The sequence below is a fragment of the Dendrobates tinctorius genome, unplaced genomic scaffold (genome assembly GCF_039654945.1).
Source record: "Dendrobates tinctorius isolate UK_male_01 unplaced genomic scaffold, ASM3965494v1 ptg000007l, whole genome shotgun sequence".
Taxonomy (NCBI): Eukaryota; Metazoa; Chordata; class Amphibia; order Anura; family Dendrobatidae; genus Dendrobates; species Dendrobates tinctorius.
The window spans coordinates 49795450-49813497 of NW_027361675.1; the positions used below are offsets into that span (position 1 = coordinate 49795450).

At 43.7% G+C, this 18048-nt stretch overlaps 1 protein-coding gene across 4 annotated transcripts in view; it reads right to left on the reverse strand.

The window, feature by feature from the left end:
* The window catches only part of RPH3AL (rabphilin 3A like (without C2 domains)), a 592574-nt gene that overhangs the window by 434930 nt on the left and 139596 nt on the right, over nucleotides 1–18048 (reverse strand). Inside the window, exon 1 of one of the 4 annotated variants that reach the window (XM_073574429.1) lies at nucleotides 13137–13366. The exons of 2 other annotated variants lie outside the window; for them this stretch is intronic. The gene's annotated coding sequence lies outside the window, so the exon portion shown is untranslated. Of the gene's footprint in view, nucleotides 1–13136; nucleotides 13367–18048 lie in introns of those variants that run through there. One more of the 4 variants, XM_073574439.1, reaches the window with a different exon arrangement.

Here is an 18048-nt window from a genome sequence, read left to right on the forward strand (position 1 = left end):
CTGAAGGATGTTGCAGGCAGTAGTTCGCTCTCCACAGTGTCTCCAGACTCTCACGTCTGTCTCGTGCTCAGTGTGAACCTGCTTTCATCTGTGAAGAGCACAGGGCGCCAGTGGTGAATTTGCCAATCCTGGTGTTCTGTGGCAAATGCCAAGCGTCTTGCATGGTGTTGGGCTGTGAGCACAACCCCCATCTGTGGACGTCGGGCACTCAGACCATCCTCATGGGGTCTGTTTCTAACCGTTTGTGCAGACACATGCACATTTATGGCCTGCTGGAGGTCATTTTGCAGGGCTCTGGCAGTGCTTCTCCTGTTCCTCCTTGCACAAAGGCTGAGGTAGTGGTCCTGCTGTTGGGTTATTGCCCTCCTACGGCCCCCTCCACACCTCCTGGTAGCGCCTCTGGACACTACACTGACAGACACAGCAAACCTTCTTTCCACAGCTCCCATTGATGTGCCATCCTGGATGAGCTGCACTACCTGAGCCACTTGGGTGGGTTGTAGAGTCCGTCTCATGCTACCACGAGTGTGAAAGCACAACCAACATTGAAAAGTGACCAAAGCATCAGCCAGAAAGCATTGGTACTGAGATCTGGTCTGTGGTCCCCACCTGTACAACCACTCCTTTATTGAGTGTGTCTTCATAATTACCAATAATTTCCATCTGTTGCCTATTCCATCTGCACAACAGCAGTGAAATTGATTGCCAATCAGTGTTGCTTCCTAAGTGGACAGTTTGATTTCACAGAAGTTTCATTTACTTGTAGTTTTATTCTGTTGTTTAAGTGTTCCCTTTAATTTATTGAGATATATATACTGTGTATATATATATATATATATATATATATATATATATATATATATATATATAGCATAGAGAGATAGACAGAAGAAAAGCGGGTATTACATCTGCCGGCATCGGTAAAATTACTGCAGGAGCAGGCAGAATACGAGAGATGGATTACATACAGCAAATACATATAGAGTTGGTAGATATATAGATTTCAGTGACAAATACAATTAGTATAGTGTGTGTGCAAAATACTGGACATGTATTAAATTAATAAATGATTTCACGGAAAAAAATGGTGTAGGGGTCCCCTATAATTAATAGCCAGCAAGCAGAATTATCCCCTCAAATGACCCAATTTTGGAAATGATAGCCCTTTGGGAATTTATCTACAGATGTAGTGACTATTTTGAATCTATGGGTGTTTTCCAGAAACAGGCAGCAGTGGATGTTGCTGAATGAAAATTGTAAACTGCTGTTGTAGTGATCAGTACGCTGTAGTTACCAGTACGTTGCAGTCACCAGTACATTGTGCCTAGCTCATGCTTCTAGAGACAAGCACCTGTAAATTAGACAGGTTCTCATCAGTAGAGAACTGCCAATCATGCGGGCGCTATATGTGGCATAGGCACACTGGGGCTCACAAGGGAGGGGGCATTTGGATTCGGGAGCAGAGAACTTGCTGAATTTCTTTTGGTAGGTTAGGAGCCATTTCGCTTTTCCAGAGCCTTTGTGCTGCCAGTAACGTGGAAGCCCCCTATATTTCCATTAACAGACGACAGACCTTAGTGAGGGCTTGCTTCTTTTGTGGACTGAGTGGAAGCTTTTATTGGGAACATTTTACATAATGTTTGGGATCACAGTTATCTGACCCTCTATGCTGACCACTTACTTTGGTGTTTCCATCTAAATCTCTGAGTGACATGATTCAGATGAAACCCCCTGATGGCTCCATTCATTAGTGAGGCAGCAGAGTTACTCTAGACTCGGGACGAGATCTCAATCTGAGCATGCACCGCCCCAGGTGGCCATTTTCACGGAGGCCACTGCATCGCAGCAATGGATATTTGGAGCCTCCGGGCTTTTACAAGATGCCGGTGGAGTCACCTGCACCACAGAGCACCACGGCAGAACCTGCCCCACCACAGCCTGGGGATGGGGGATGGGATTTACCGGAGGCCACCGCATCTGCCTGGGATGGGACTCATATCGCCGGACCACAGAACATCTCCTGTGATCCGGCTCCACCAGCGTTGCTGATCCCCCAGGTAAGCTGAATTCCGATTGTAAGATGGACCCCTATATGACAGCGGCATCAGAGGGGTTAAATGTCCACGATTAGTGCCAGCACCGATTGTGGGCATTGCTGTGGGGTGTCAGCGGTCACATACAGGGTGAGGCCGCGTGATCGTGGCGCTGTACTAGTACGGCGACTGACACGAGCGCACCTCCCACAGAATAGTACCAGTGCAGTGCATGTTGCGAAGGGGATAACTAGCCTGTTAGAGTTATGGCTTGTTTACTATAGTCGTTAGGAAAGGCCGGGTGATGCTAATTTCCCAGCTTTATAAAACCCCAACCCCTAATCTTGTGCCAAAGAAACAGCAGCCATGAGTTCTTTTGAGCAGCTGCCTAGCCCTCTGAATAAGAAATTGACCGAGGCCCACAAAGCAGGAGAAGGCTTTAAGAAGTTAGCAAAGTGTTTTCAAGTTGCCCTTTCCTCATTTGAAATGTAATTAAGAGATGGCAGTTAACAGGAACAGTGGAGGTGAAGTTAAGGTCTGTACATTTCAGTGAGAGCTGGTCGTATGATTGCTAGAGAGGCAAATCAGAACCCTCGCTTGACTGCAAAAGACCTTCAGAAAGATTTAGCAGATTCTAGAGTTGTGGTACATTATATTACAGTTCAGAGACACCTGCACAAATCTGGCCTTCATGGAAGAGTCATCAGAAGAAAACCTCTCCTGTATTCTCACCTTAAAATTAATCGTTAGTAGTATGCAAAACAACATCTAAACAAGCCTGATGCATTTTGGAAACAAGTCCTGTGGATCAATGAGGTTAAAATAGAACTCTTTGGCCACAATGATCAAAAGGTATGTGGGAAAAAAGGGCACAGAATTTCAGGAAAAGAACATCTTGCCAACCTGTAAGCATGGGGGTGGATCAATCATGCTTCGGGGTTGTGTTGCAACCTAAGGCACGGGAAATATTTCTCAGGTAAAAGGAAGAATGGAATAAAATGAAAATTCAGAAAAGAGGATGGCTTCTACAAATGGATAATGATCCTAAACACAAATCAAAATCCACAATAAACTACCTCAAAAGGAGCAAGCTGAAGATTTTACAATGGCCCTCACAGTCCCATGATCTGAACATCATTGAAAATCTGTGACTAGACCTCAAAATTAGAAATACATGCAAGATAACCCAGGAATCTCACAGAATTAGAAGAATTTTCTATGGAAAAATGGATGAAAATGCCTAAGGTTATGTGCACACGTTGCAGATTTTGATGTGGATCCGCAGCGTTTTTGGATGCGTGTAATTGCATCAAATCCACAGTGTAGTGCATAACCAATGGTAAATTAAGAATTGCTGTGCACATGCTGCGGAAAAATCTGCACAGATTTGCAGTGCTTTTTTTCTGCAGCAGGTCAATTCTTTTTACGGAACCGCAGCAGCGTTTTTTAGTCTGGCATTCATATTCTCTCTCAGGGAGAAAGTTCACATACCAAATCCATTCCCAGTACCACCGAACAAATCCGCACAGCAAAAATGCATTAAAATCTGCAAGAAATCCCCATCAATTCCGCATGAAAACTGCAAGCGTTTTGCCCTGTGTTTTCTGCCAAGAGATGCAGATTCTCTGCAGAAAATTCTGCAGGCTAATCTGCAACATGTGCATATACCCCAAAACAAGAATTGAAAGACTCTTGTGGCTGGCTACAGAAAGCATTTACAATCTGTGATACTTTCAGCACAGGAGTGCTACTAGGTACTAATGAAACAGGGTGCCCAAACTTTTGCTTGGTCTCATTTGCCTTTTCTTTAATTTTTAAAATGAAAAGATGAAAAACAAATTTATGCCTAAAATACAAAGAAAATGTTTCCTCTTTAACTTTAGGCCTTTTAGGGACCATTTCATGTTCAACTTCCTCAGCTGTTCACAGTAAGGCCGGAGTCACACTAGCGATTAAATCGGACGAATGCAATGCGATAAAAAAAAATCGCATTGCAGTCGTCCCTATGTTATTCTATGGGGCAGCTCCCATCATGCGTTTTTTTTTTATCGGATCCGATCCTCGGACCGAGACAATCGCAACATGCTGCGATTGTCACCGATTTTCGGATCGGACTCGCCAATGCAAGTCTATGGATGCGATAAAAAAATCGCATTGAAAACACACCACAAGTGTGACTAGCAATAAAATCGCAAGACTTCTCCAGGTCAACAGGAAAGAGCATCAGGCATTGGTATTGGATGTCAATTTGATGCAAAGATGCGAATAAAATCGGTTCATCGCCGGAAATTCGGATGACAGACTGATCCCTGGACAAGAATTCTTTGTGCGATTTCGTACCGTAAAAATCGGACCGATTTTTTAATGGTTGTGTGTGACTCCAGCCTAACAGTAATTTTGACCACGGGTACCCAAAGTTTTACATACCACTGTATACAATGTACAATAATGTACATTCTGGAGGTGTTCCCTAATGTGCATAGTATTTCCAACAGGTGTATGCAGTACTGGGAAATACAGAGCTCTAAAGATTAGTTTTTCAGACTCACTCAGCCGTACATTAATAGTTCTTGTGTGAGCCAGGTGTGAAGGGGTTTCTTCATCTACTTTTTTTTCCCATTGGCATGCTTAAAATATCTAAATTATAAAATCAGCAGTACTTCGCTTTTTCCCTTGCTGCAACGCTGGATCTCTGCCACTAATCTAGTGACGTTACAACTGCAGCACAAGTGACTGCCGCAATGAATCACTGGGCTTGAAGGCTATGCCGATGTAAGATGGCACATGTCACTGAGCTGATTGGCTGTAAGGCTGGGTTCACATTTAGCGGAACTCTCGCGGAAATTACCTCGAGAATTCCGGAATTCCATTCCGCAGGAAAATCGCATTTTAAATTCCCGCGGAAAAACTAGCATTTTGCAAGCGTAATTAGCTTGCAGAATTGCTAGCGATCTGGAGCATCGCTTGGAGAACTGATTGACAGGTTGGTCACACTCGTCATAGTGTTTGACGAGTGTGACCAACTTTTTACTATTGAGGCCGCCTATGTAAAAGTAAAAGATAGAATGTAAATAATAATAATAATATAATAAAAAAAAACATTGTTATTGTCACCTTCCGACGTCCCATGCAGCCTTCCCACCTCTCTCCATGCTCCCGGTCCCAGTAATCCTTTGCGACAATTACCGCGATGACGTCCGAGAACGGACGTCATCGCTCGCAAAGGCTTACTGGGACCGGGAGCGTGGAGAGAGGCGGGAAGGCTGCGCGGGACGTCGGAAGGTGAGAATAACAATATTTTTTATTTTAAATTCTATTTTTTACAGGGATATGGTACCCACAGCCCGGAGGACAGTCTCCTCTCCTCCGGACCATGGATACCATTCGCAAATGTTCTGCTTACTTTTCGCATGGTGTGCACAGCCACATTCGGAAAGTAAGCAGAACAATGCATTCCTATGGGTGCGGGATCGCCGCGATTCCGCGAAATTAATGAGCATGCTGCACTTTTTACCGCAAAGCAATTCCGCAGCGGTAAAAACCGCAGCATTAGCACAGCATTGAGGAATCCCATAGGAATGCATGGGATGCTTAGTTTTCGCGGCAAAATCGCGCAGTGGAAACGCGAAAAAAACGCCACGTGTGAACCCAGCCTTATAGTCATGTGCTCTGTAGTCGCGACTTCACAGCTGCAGATTGTAAAAAAAAAAAAAGACAAGGAGCAATGGCAGAGAGCCGGCCCTGGACCAAATGAGTGGAGCATAGTTGGGTTATAAAGACAGCAAAGCTCCCTTAACCATGTCCCCACAGTTCAAAACAACTGTTTTTTTTTTATGAAGCGTTCTTTTCAGTAGGTATCCACACCAAAATATACAATCTGGATTTTCTCTCTTTTTAGGGTAAGTTCCCATAATGAGTTTTTGAAACTGTATATTTTCACTTTCAAGGACTTATAGAAATCTCATGCCCACTGATTTTTTTTTTCTTTTTTACACTGCATAAACCAATTTGCTGTGCATTTTTGAAGTCTAAGGCCGGGGTCACACTGGCGAGGAATACGGCCGAGTGAGAGGCGCTAAAAGCACGCATTAGACACGGACAAATGATTCTCTATGGGGTCACTCGCACCAGGCGTATATTTCTCATCCGTATTCTACGCTCCGTGCCAATCGCAGCATGCTGCGATTGTCAGCGTACTACGCCCGTAGTACGCCAATGCAAGTCTATGGGTGCACAAAAAATACGTATTACACACGGACCAGACGTGTGACCTGCGAGCAATACGCAGGTCTTTTGGCTGGTGACAGGAAATGGGCCAATCCATCATCAGGAAGCCTAGACATGCAAATGAGCTCAAAAAGCGCTCCAGACATCCCGGAAGTACGCCTCCACGGAGTACAGCAGCAGCATGGCGTCCACTTACATAAATGTGGAGATGCTCATTGTCCTGGTGCAGGAGCATCCCGAAATCTGGACCAACGCGATGCCAATTATGCAAACCGGGAAAGAAAGGAGGCATCATGGAGGCGCATCTGTCGCCAGATGTACCATGACTTTGGTGACCGACCACGTGAGGAGCAGCATAAAATTCGTAAGTACAAGGCAAAACATGAGTAACCTTAGCGCACAACAAAAAAGGAATTTAGAATCAGCACCCCCCTTCCTGTGCATGTACTTTTTGCCTCATGAGGCCGTTAGATTTGGATGTGACACGTGGATTCACACAGCCATAATTTGGGTTTAGGCCACAAGCTCCTCATCCTCCTAGACAAAACAATTAAGTGTAGCTAAAGAGACCCTGTGTATCTGCCCAATTAGATATGCCACCATGGGTAGAGAGCACACCCCAGAAGGCCCCATGCCTAGACTACTGATAGCAAATGTGACCTATCAAATTTGTGAATTTGACAATATTTCCTGTCACATTGCAGTGGAAGATGTGATGAAACGCTGGCGAAGCATCGGGGACCAATACCGCCGGGAACGCCAGCAGCGGTCCAGGAGTGGGAATGCGGGATACGTCAAAAGGAAATATATTTATTACGACCGGCTCTCTTTCCTTGCCCCAATTCTGGATCTGAGACCGTAAGTAGATACCTCACACCATATTACACAAATACTTTACAGGGCCAAAAATATTGATGTATTTTTGCCTCTGTTCTATTTCATTACAGAACTCAATCCAACCTTACGTATCGAGGAACGGCCTCAGAGACAGAGCCCATAATTGATCCTGTAGGGGGATGAGGTGGCTGATCCATCTTCTCCCCCTACAAGAAGGATGGCAGAAGATGAGGCATCACAGGAGAACCCATTGGCTTCCCAACACACAACACCACCAGGACGGTCTGCTGCTGCCCCATCACCCATCCTGGAAGAGCCGGGCAACTTGAGCAGCAGCCCAACTGGCCATATCAGGGAATCCCCACAGGCTGCTGTTACATCCCGGCGAACACGAAGAAGGCGCCAGGTCACTGTTCAAGAGAGCAGGACCAATGTGGACACAGGGGTGCTAAATTATTTATCAAGAGTAACTACAGATGATGGGGAGGAGGCCTACTCACGTAGCCTCACCCTTTATCTCCGTGCCCTTACCCATGAGGTCAAGCTCCGTATTAGGGGATGTTTTCAGATCCTGCTTGATGCAAGCACCCCCCCCCCAATACCCCATATGAGCTTTTCGAATATCTGGAGAGGTGGCAGCTTTCCCCCAGAAATCTAATGCGCATGAGACCATCCACACAGATGCTTGCTCAAGCAGGGTCCGAACATCCTCTAATACGTGGGCCTACATCTCACCCCCTTCCTCCCCCTACCCAACCTTCCCAACACCAGCAACAGATTTCTGGCTCTAGCCAACCCCACCAATATGGCCACTTAGTCCCACCCAGTGTTGGAGGCTGGTCCCAACCTGGTTGGGGCCGACATGGCTATATTGGTGGGTATGAGCCACGGGCCTACCCGCCCCAACAAGATGCCCCTAAGCTGTATTATTATGGCCACTACCCCCAACAATCACAGGAGGAAGGTCACTACCAACAGCATGGGCAACAGTATGCACCCACACAGGGCGATGTTGCTCAAAGTAGTCAGCAGCAAGCACAGGCTGCTCCTCCGCCTTCTCCTTCCCCAACATTCCACAATTTATAAGTGACTTAGTAAACCCATACTGTATATGACTGTTGTTAATTGTTTTGATGGGAGGAGATGTCCAGTGTGTTTGAACTGGTGTTTAAAATCCCAAGGCAAAGTCCAAAAGAGGTTTTAGCCAGCAGCAACATGAGCTAAAACAGATACTAATAACATTTCTTATGACTGTTTTCAATTCATATGATTAAGACACCATGACAGGCAAGGCTACCTTATGTTTTTCTGATACATATTACATGTAAGTCAAAAATACAATATTTAACGGGGCTATACTGGCAAAGTCAAAGGATCAAAATAGAGTACTCACTTGAAAATGCATAGAAAAGGCGTGCTGACCATATTCTCTTAGTCCAATTTTGGCCAGCTAACTATATTCCAAAATCAAGGCAAACAGCCTCAAGACCATCACGCTCTCTCTATGTATTATCAAGTCAGTCTTCTATTTTGATCCTTTGACTTTCCCAGTATAGTGCGGTGAAATATTGTGTTTATTACAGACATGTAATATGTGTCAGAAACGCGAAAGGTAGCCTTGCCTGTCATGGTGGCTTATTAATCTGGTTTGAAAACATTCATAATAAATGTTAGTATTATCTTGTGTAGCTCATTTTGATGATGATAACTCCTCTTTTTTACTTTGTATTCCAAATGTGTACAGTTGCAATGTTGTTATTGCACTATGTATGTTGTAAGATATGTTAGTAATTTTGTTTTTCACAACAATGTTGAAATATGCCAAAAGCCCAATTTGGGCCATTGCCCAAGTTTTTCATAGGGCAAGAATATGTTTGCCTTACAAACTTAAAAAAAAAAAAACACAAAAAAGGCAAAAGTAAAAATTGGCCAACTACACTTTACATCTCTGTCTTAATTGTCCAAACCCATATCAAAATACGCGTAACAAATCAAAGCAACAGTCAGAGATTCACAAGGGGTAGAAATATATATATTTTGACACACATCAAAGCAACATTGCCAACATAGATCCAGCGTGCTCTTGCCAAGAAGGTTCCCCCTGAGGTGCCATAAAGTAATTAGTGAAATGATCATGCACATTGAGGCCAGAGATCGGTCTACGTTGATGGTTGATAGGTGGTCTCACCCTACACACATTGTCCGGCCTACGCACAACACCAGCAGAGGAGGAACAATCATGTAGCCTGGTGAAGTTATGAAGTACCACACAGGCTTTCACTACTTCATTAACATTTGGTTCACTCAGCTGAATGGCAGACTGGAGTAGCCGCCATTTGGCACAAAGAATGCCAAAGGAACACTCCACCAGTCGCCAAGCACGTGATAGGCACAAGTTACATATCCTGCGCCTGTGGTGAAGGTTGCGCCGGGGATATGGCCTCATGACATTGCGCGTTAACTGAAAGGCATCATCTTCCACAAGAACATAAGGGACAGATTCTTGAGTGGAGCCTGGTAGCTGTCGTGGTGGTGGTAGATCCAACTGGTTGGTGCGTACCCGCCGAGCCATAATGGAAGTATTGAAGACTCGAGAGTCTCCCGTCCTTCCATAGGTCCCAATATCAACAATTATAAACTTGTATTGAGGGTCGGCCAGAGCCAACAATACAACAGAAAAGTATTGTTTATAATTGAAGAATTGGGAGCCAGAGTTCGGCGGATTACGCCCCTGGATATGTTTGCCATCAAGGGCCCCAATACCATTTGGAAACTGGCATTCTTCCTCAAAGTCCCTTGATATCTTCAACCAGTCTTCCATCCTGACCTCGGGCATGACGACTTGATATAGTCTTGTCCATATTTCAATACATATTGACCTGACTATGCCAGAACACACACATCTTGCTTTGCACAATGAGTAAGTGATATTCAGTCCATATTCCACCCAACATTCGTGTCTGTAATTTGAAACATATGTGGACTAAGAGGAGGGCCTAAAACTTACTCCATGAAGGCAAAAATTCAAAGTTTGCCCAACACATCATGAACATAGAGAATGTGGTTGTGTAGTACATACCGTATTGTGAGTACAAGTCGCTCCTCTGCAGATATAGCTTTGCGCATCCTTGTATCCTGAAAGGTTATCCAAGGGCGCAGTGTCTACAAGAGTGTAGCAAATGTTGCAAGGCTCATGCGACAGTATTGGTAGAATTTGACAGGATGCTCCCACAGAGAATAATAGAGGCGGTGAAAATGACCTCTTGTGATTCATTGCCTCAAAAGTGGATGGACCCACATGCGTCTCCTCCTCCCTCAATCCACTATCACTGGGTATGGTTGGCCAAAGCACCATGACAAAAGCCAGTTGAAGAGAACCTGCTCAGTTGTGGTGAATGTCAGACTGTCTGCCATGCTGCACATACCACAGCAACACACCTAGTGAAGGCAAGGTGACAAATGGACAGAATGGAGGCTGCCACCTGTTCCTGAGCCAATAAATACAGTGCAGCCTAATGTTTTAAATAGTTAGTAGGCCTCAAAACCGTTAAATGTCCATTTTGCAAGGCTGCAAGAAAATCTCGCCACACGGATTGCATACGGATTATATACGGATGCTGACATGCGCAAAATACGCGATCGCACCTGGCTTACGGATGACCTACGGAGCACTATTTAGGGGTCATTCATCCGTATTGCGCATGTAAACTATGGACCGTATTTTGAGCTGGTTAGTGTGACTCCAGCCTTAAGAAAAAAGAAGTTTTTATACCGTATTAGCCAGGTGAAAACAAAATGCAGCATTATATTTTTTTAAGTCTGCAACATGGCAATTTCTGTTGAGGACATGCTAAGTTTCATGTGTATTTTTTTCCCTGCAGAATTGCATTATAGGCCGGGGTCACACTGGCGAGGAATACGGCCGAGTGAGAGGCGCTAAAAGCACGCATTAGACACAGACAAATGATTCTCTATGGGGTCCCTCGCACCAGCCGTATATTTCTCATCCGTATTCTACGCTCCGTGCCAATCGCAGCATGCTGCGATTGTCAGCGTACTACGGCCGTAGTACGCCAATGCAAGTCTATGGGTGCGCAAAAAATAGGGATTACACACGGACCACACATGTGACTTGCGAGAAATACGCACCAGGTGTCTTTTAGCAAAGTCGGCAATTCAGTGCGCTATACAATAAACTCACACTGACAGGTTTAATAAAGAAAAGAATGAATAGATATATACACATAGAATACATACATATATATATATATATATATATATATATATATGCATTCTATGAGTCTATATCTATTCTTTTGTTTCTGTTAGAAACCCTGTCATAGGGCTCCATTATATGTCCATTTTGCAAGCCTGCGAGAAAATCTCGCCATACGGATTCCATACGGATGCTTACATGCGCAAAATACGTGACCACACCTTGATTACGGATGACATACGGAGCACTGTTTAGGGGCCATTCATCCGTATTACGCATGTAAAATACTGACCGTATTTTCCGTCGGTTAGTGTGACCCCGGCCATATGCTGAAAATCCCCAGGTAAAAAAATGCATGTAAACGAAACATGATTGTATCAGTAAAGTTTTGTAAAAGCCAAATGGCAGGAAATATCAAAAGCAAAGCAGTTTCATACCAAATTAGAAAAAATGCATGTAAAAAAACTGCAAGTAATCTAATTTACGCAAGGCTATGTTCACACGTTGCTTTTTTTGCCCCTTTTGCTTTCTGTGGCCAAACCCTGCTCTCTTGGCAGTAAAAAAAAAAGGTACAAAAAGCAGGTTGTGCTGCATTTTTGTGCAGATTGTGTCATGTGTCTACAGTATATGGCTAAAAAAGTTCATTTCATTAATGTAAAAAAAAAAGCCGTGACAAAAACAGCAAAATCAGATGGTTGTATTTTTGAGCTTTCTCTTTGCTTTCTATACTCCAGCTTTTAATAGGCTTTGGCTATGTGCTCACGATCAGGAATAGCGGCGTTTTGGAAGCAGCAGATTATCGCAGCCTCCAAAATGCTGCGTTCTAATCACGCAGTTAAATCCCCGTGTTCTTAGTGAACCATGTGGATTTAACGCATCTATTGAATGGTTCTGGGGGGAACCTATGCAGCGGAGACCAGCGTTGCCGCTGCAGATAATTAACATGCTGCGGCTTGTAATCCTGCACCACTGGTGAGTTTACACAGTATAAATACCATCCACTGTGCTTCCAATGTAGAACGCTGCATTTTGGATGCAGTGCAAATGCACTGTGTCCAGAACGCCGCTATTCCTGAGCATGGGCACGCAGCCTGATAGGTGCAGAAATGCTGCAGAAAATCTACAACCTCAAAACCTCACCAATTGCTCATTGTGGGAACGTAGCTTTATACATTCTTGGTGTAAATTTGTTATAGCATTTTTTAATAAAGAATAATCTTTATATAGCGCTAACATATTCCGCAGCGCTTTAAAAGTTGGCACACATTATCACTGTCCCCAATTGGGCTCACAATCTAAATTCCCTATCAGTATGTCTTTAGAATGTGGGAGGAAACCCACGCAAACACAGGGAGAGCATACAAACTCCTTGCAGATGTTGTCCTTGGTGGGGATTCTAACCCAGGACTCCAGCGCTGCAAGGTTGCAGCGCTAACCACTGAGCCACCGTTTAATGCTGCCTTACTTCAAAAACTCTGCCGTTCTGCATTAAAAATTGCAAAGTTTTTTAAGCATTGCTTTCAGATTGCCCATTGAAGACTGTAGGGAAAAATTAATTATGAGTCATTATTGTACTTGCCTGATGTATTGCAGGTGTACAAATCAGCTTTTAAAATTTACAGCACAACTGATGTGAACTATTCTCTCGGCAAATTGTTACCAGTCTTAACAATATAAATGGACTTTTTTTTTCCTTTGCTTTAGGACGTGTCACTCTGCCAATAATCCATTCATTTCTGTCACCTGTATATCTATTCTCCTCACCTTAGAAGTTACACTACACTGAACTTGAACATGCAAAAAATAAAAGAAATAACCCTTACCTGGCTGGTATACTTTACAGCTTGCGTTTATTGACTGACTGCCCTTTCACTACAAGTCAGTGTGAAGGTAACCGAGCTGAAACATTTACCACCTGCTTGTGCATTTAGAGCTTGCTACTAGGTGGAAACCTTACAGTGGAAATCCACGCCTGAAAAGAGAAAATAGATCCTCCCAACAGTTGAGAATCTGGGAGCTGACAATCACGTGGTCCAATTGTTCCACCAACATCCTGTTACTACTTAAACAGTGTGTACTGGTTAAAGGGACAGCAGCTGCAGCCACACAAGATCTCCAGGAGAGGTTCCTGTTTGCTTAGTACAGAAAAGAAAGATCCTGCACCAGAGCTGAAACATTCCTCTCAAGTCTACAATACTGTGAATGAGCAGGGCTAAACAGATTTCTCCTAACACAGGGAAGACTTGAATAATAAATATATTTTAACATAAATCTGAAAAACAGATTTCTCTTTCCAAAATAAGCACACAATGGATTTGAGAATACTCGCTCAACACTTAAAAGGGTGTGAGTTACAATTTGGACTCGTTTTTAACAGGTGCTCCATCAATAAAGTTTCTGTTTCTATGACGAAGTAGAAAAACACCAAGGGTGTGTGCACACGTTGCAGATTCTTGTGCAGATCCGCAGCAGTTTTTGCTGCGTTGTACAGTTCTATTTTAATCAACGGAAATTCAAAACCGCTGTGCACATGCTGGGGAAAAATCCGAGCGGAAACGCAGCAGGGTTTTTTCCACAGCATGTCAATTCTTTTTGTGCATCTGCAGCATTTCTGCACCCATTGACTTCCATTGATTTGGTCAAATTCGCTGCAAAACCGCAGATGAAAAAAAGATCTGCGGTTTTTGTGCGGATTGGGGTGTCAAAAATGCTGTAGAGGGAAGTGATGTAGGAGGAAGAGGAAGTGTGTGGGCGGAGTGTAGTGTCCTAAAAAGAAGCAGTCGCCATATTGCCAGCATCATGGAGGGCTACCGTCGCATGGGGATGGATGTTGGCCGTCTGATAGGTCAGGTATGTATGTATGTCTGTATATGTGCATCTGTCCCCATGCGATGATAGTGCGACAATTGTGCTCACTCGCCGTATGGTACTACTGCTCCCATCCGGCTATAGGATGCGATAGTAGTCCCTGTGTCCAGCGACTGAGCACAATTGTGAGTGTAAAAAACACAAAACACATACACTAAACATACAATACATGTGACATACATGACAGACATGACATACAACATAGAGTATTTGCTCACCACATACACCACAGCTTATTCCCCGAAGCCATCAGTCCCCTAGAAAAAAATCCCAAAAAATAAACCAATAAATACTCCCTGTCCACAAGAAATCCCATAAACGAGTGTCCCACGGCGATCTCTTCTGTCCTCCGGCGATACACTACCAGGAGCGATGCTCCTGGCAGTGTATCGGAGTTTCCCGGCGTTCTGCAGCTCCATGCTCTCACTTTACGGCACTAGAGCTGCGTGAGAATTTTCCCACGCAGTAGTGCCGTAAAGCGAGAGTACCGGAGTCACTGAACTCCGGTAAACTCTCGTGCATGCACAGTAACATACTGCAGGAGCTTAGTCACATCTCCTGATGTGACTGTTCTCCATGGCAGATCGTCATGGGACAATTGATTTTGGACTACGTCGGACCAGTTAGTATATTATTGGTTTGTTATTTTTTGTTTTTTTCTAGGAGATCAAGGGCATCACTTTATGGATTACAAGCATAATAAAATTTGGTAAAAAACTGTGTCTTTATTTCATTAAAACCACTTTATCTCTCGGTGTTTTATTTTCCATTTTATTTTTTAGATTAATAAAGGATCGGCGTCTTATTGACGCCTCTCCATTATTAACCGGGCTTAATGTCACCTTACAATCAAAGGTGACATTAACCCCTTATTACCCCATATCCCACCGCTACACGGGAGTGGTAAGAGAGGGGCTAAGTGCCAGATTTGGCGCAACTTATAGATGTGCTATTTCTGAGGCGGCTGCGGGGTGATATTTGTAGCCAGGGGGGGCCAATATCCATGGCCCCTTCCTAGGCTATAAATATCAGCCCACAGCTGTTTGCGTAGCCTTTCTGGCTATAAAACATAGGGGGACCCCACATAATTTTTTGAAGGTTCCCCCTATTTTGTGAGCCAGAAAGGCTATGCAGACAGCTGCAGGCTGATATTCAGAGCCTGGGAAGATCCATGGGTATTCACCCCTTCCCAGGCTACAAATATAGGCCCCCAGCAGTCGGCTTTCCCACTCGGGTGCAGAAAATTGTGGGGGAGGCCACGCTTTTTTTTTTTAAATCCCTTTTGTTAAATAAAACCAAAAAAATGGTTAACATAAAAAATTAACCCTTAAACTAAATCTACATTTAAAAAACCGTTGTGTCACCCCATTGTGTACAAATAATAAAGTAAATCTTTTTGCAAAAAATGGTCACGTTTCAAATTAGGATTTTTGTTAGGTGTAGGCTTGGGATTAGGATTAGGGTTGGTATTTTGACGGAACTTTATCCGGAATGGCATTCGTTAACCAATGCAACCCAGTTGCAAATTGGCAACTATACGGTCATTTAACAATTTTGATTTTACTTTTTTTAAAAAGCGACTAAGATTGCTAATAGTGTGTTTACTTTTCTTTTTAGAGAAAGATGTGAAACAAAGATGGCGGTCGGTAAAGGACCACTTTAACAAATTTATTGCGAGCTGCCAGAAAAGTGGGTCCTCTCTGACAGCCCGAACCTTTCCATATTATGAGGAACTCCAGTTTCTCGTGACCAGCAGGACATTGTGGACGCAAGTTTTAAAAAAAAATGTATTAGATTTAGCCAGTATGTTACCACGTGGCGTATCACAATTGGCTGCGCATTGAACGCTGCGTACAGCCGCAGGGTTCAATCCACAGCGTCCAAATGTTACAGCATATTGGCGGGGATTTTATTAAATCCCATCTACACTATGCGTACTAAAAAACGGGTGACACACCCACGAATCCAGACATGCGACGCATCTTTTGACACCACAGCATGTCTATTTATCTTGTGTTGGCGCCCTGTCTCCGCAAGATAACTAGCACAGTGTATTGAAAGCATGTGGTAATTCCACATGTGTAGAATGAAAACATGCATTATTACCATGCAAAAAAAAAAGTGGGGAGCGCTTTGGGTGTAGCGGTCCTTTTGCTGCGTCCAAAGCGTTACTCATACAAAGTGTGGAAACATAACCTAATAATGATTATTTAATTTTTTTTGTTCCCCACAGCACTCAAGGGAACATTGTGCCTCCTGCTGAAGAGTCTGAAGATGGAGCAGGGTCCTCTGGAGCTGGTGACATCTGTTCACCATGTCATGCAGCAGCTTCTGATGGAGCCCCATCTTCAGCAGCTGCTGGAACATCTGCTTCTGCAGCTGTTGAAGCATCGGGATCCGCAGGAGCTGTTGGTTAAAAAAGAGCTGCCTTTCCGGTGTCAGGAGAGCCCAGCAAAAAAGAAAAAAACAAGAGGAGAAAACATTAAAAGCCACAAACGAAACTCTTGAGTTGATAAAAAAAAAAAAAATCAACAACGGAGGATGAGTTTGAATTTTTTGCAATGGCTGTTGCAAGTAAGACTCGCTCCTTGACAGCGGAGTGGCAGTCTATATTGTTGAGCATGGTGCAGATGTCATTCACCGCTTTACAGGACCCTGCTCAAATTGCTCCCTATGAGACGATCTTGATGGGACTTTTTGGACTCTTCAGTCCTAGACCACCCCACCAGCAGCAAGCACCGGAGTACCGAGACATGACACAATCCAGATCTTATTACCAATAGTCGGATTCTGGTAGCTCACAACGTCTGGGACCCTCTCAGTCTTCCACATTCCTTTCCGAGCCCGGACCTACATATACATATTCCCCAGAGTACCAATATCTTCTGTAATTTGTTAATTTTTGGGTGAAGACTTTAGGACATTACCACGACCAGTTGGACGTTGCCAACACCAGGCCCACTTCACCACAATGAAAACCATAAAGTTCTTGTTGACAGCCACATTTTTGGTTCTTTGTTTTAAAAAATATAATTATTTTGCCCTAATTTATGTTTGACTATTGCAAAAATGGCATTGTTTGTCATGTTTTCTTTATTGTTGAAATAATAAATTTATTTTCTGTTTTGAATATACATTAGCATAAGTAGGCTAGACAATCCCTGTATCTATGACTGTGCCATGGGTATATAAGCACAGGACTATGGGATGGAGGATAAAAGTGATGGTATATGGGCATGGGATTATATGATGTAGGGTAAGTGATGGTATATGGGCACGGGATTATAGGATGTAGGATATGTATGATGGTATATGGGCATGGGAATATGTAATGGAGGACATCTCTGATGGTAAAAGGGCACGGGACCATGGGAAGGAGAATATGTATGATGGGTATATAGGCACTGGACTGTGGGAAGGAGATTAATCGTGATAATTTGTTAGTTCAAACCCACGTCGTTAATAAAAAATATAACACACCTGAAATTAAATCAACTTTTTTTTATTCCATACAAATACATACAGATTAATTTTTTTTTCTTTTTTTAAACATTTTCATATTGCTCGAGGGGTCCTTATTTGTGACAGTCAATCTTCTTTCATCTTTCACTGCTGTTCAGGCTACCCAACACCAGCACAGGAGTATTGCCAGTGCACGGCACTTTCTGGGCTCATAAAATAGTCAGTAAAAGTTTCTCTCACCCTCACACCCGCGTTGGATGGCCTTCCCAGACACACGTGGGCACTGGATTACATTCTGGCTGCTGGTACTTCAAATCTACCTCTGAGCTGTACTCCCGAGCATAGTTATGGAGTACACAGCATGCCTTAATCACAGCGTCAATGGTGTCTGGATCCAACTGGGTG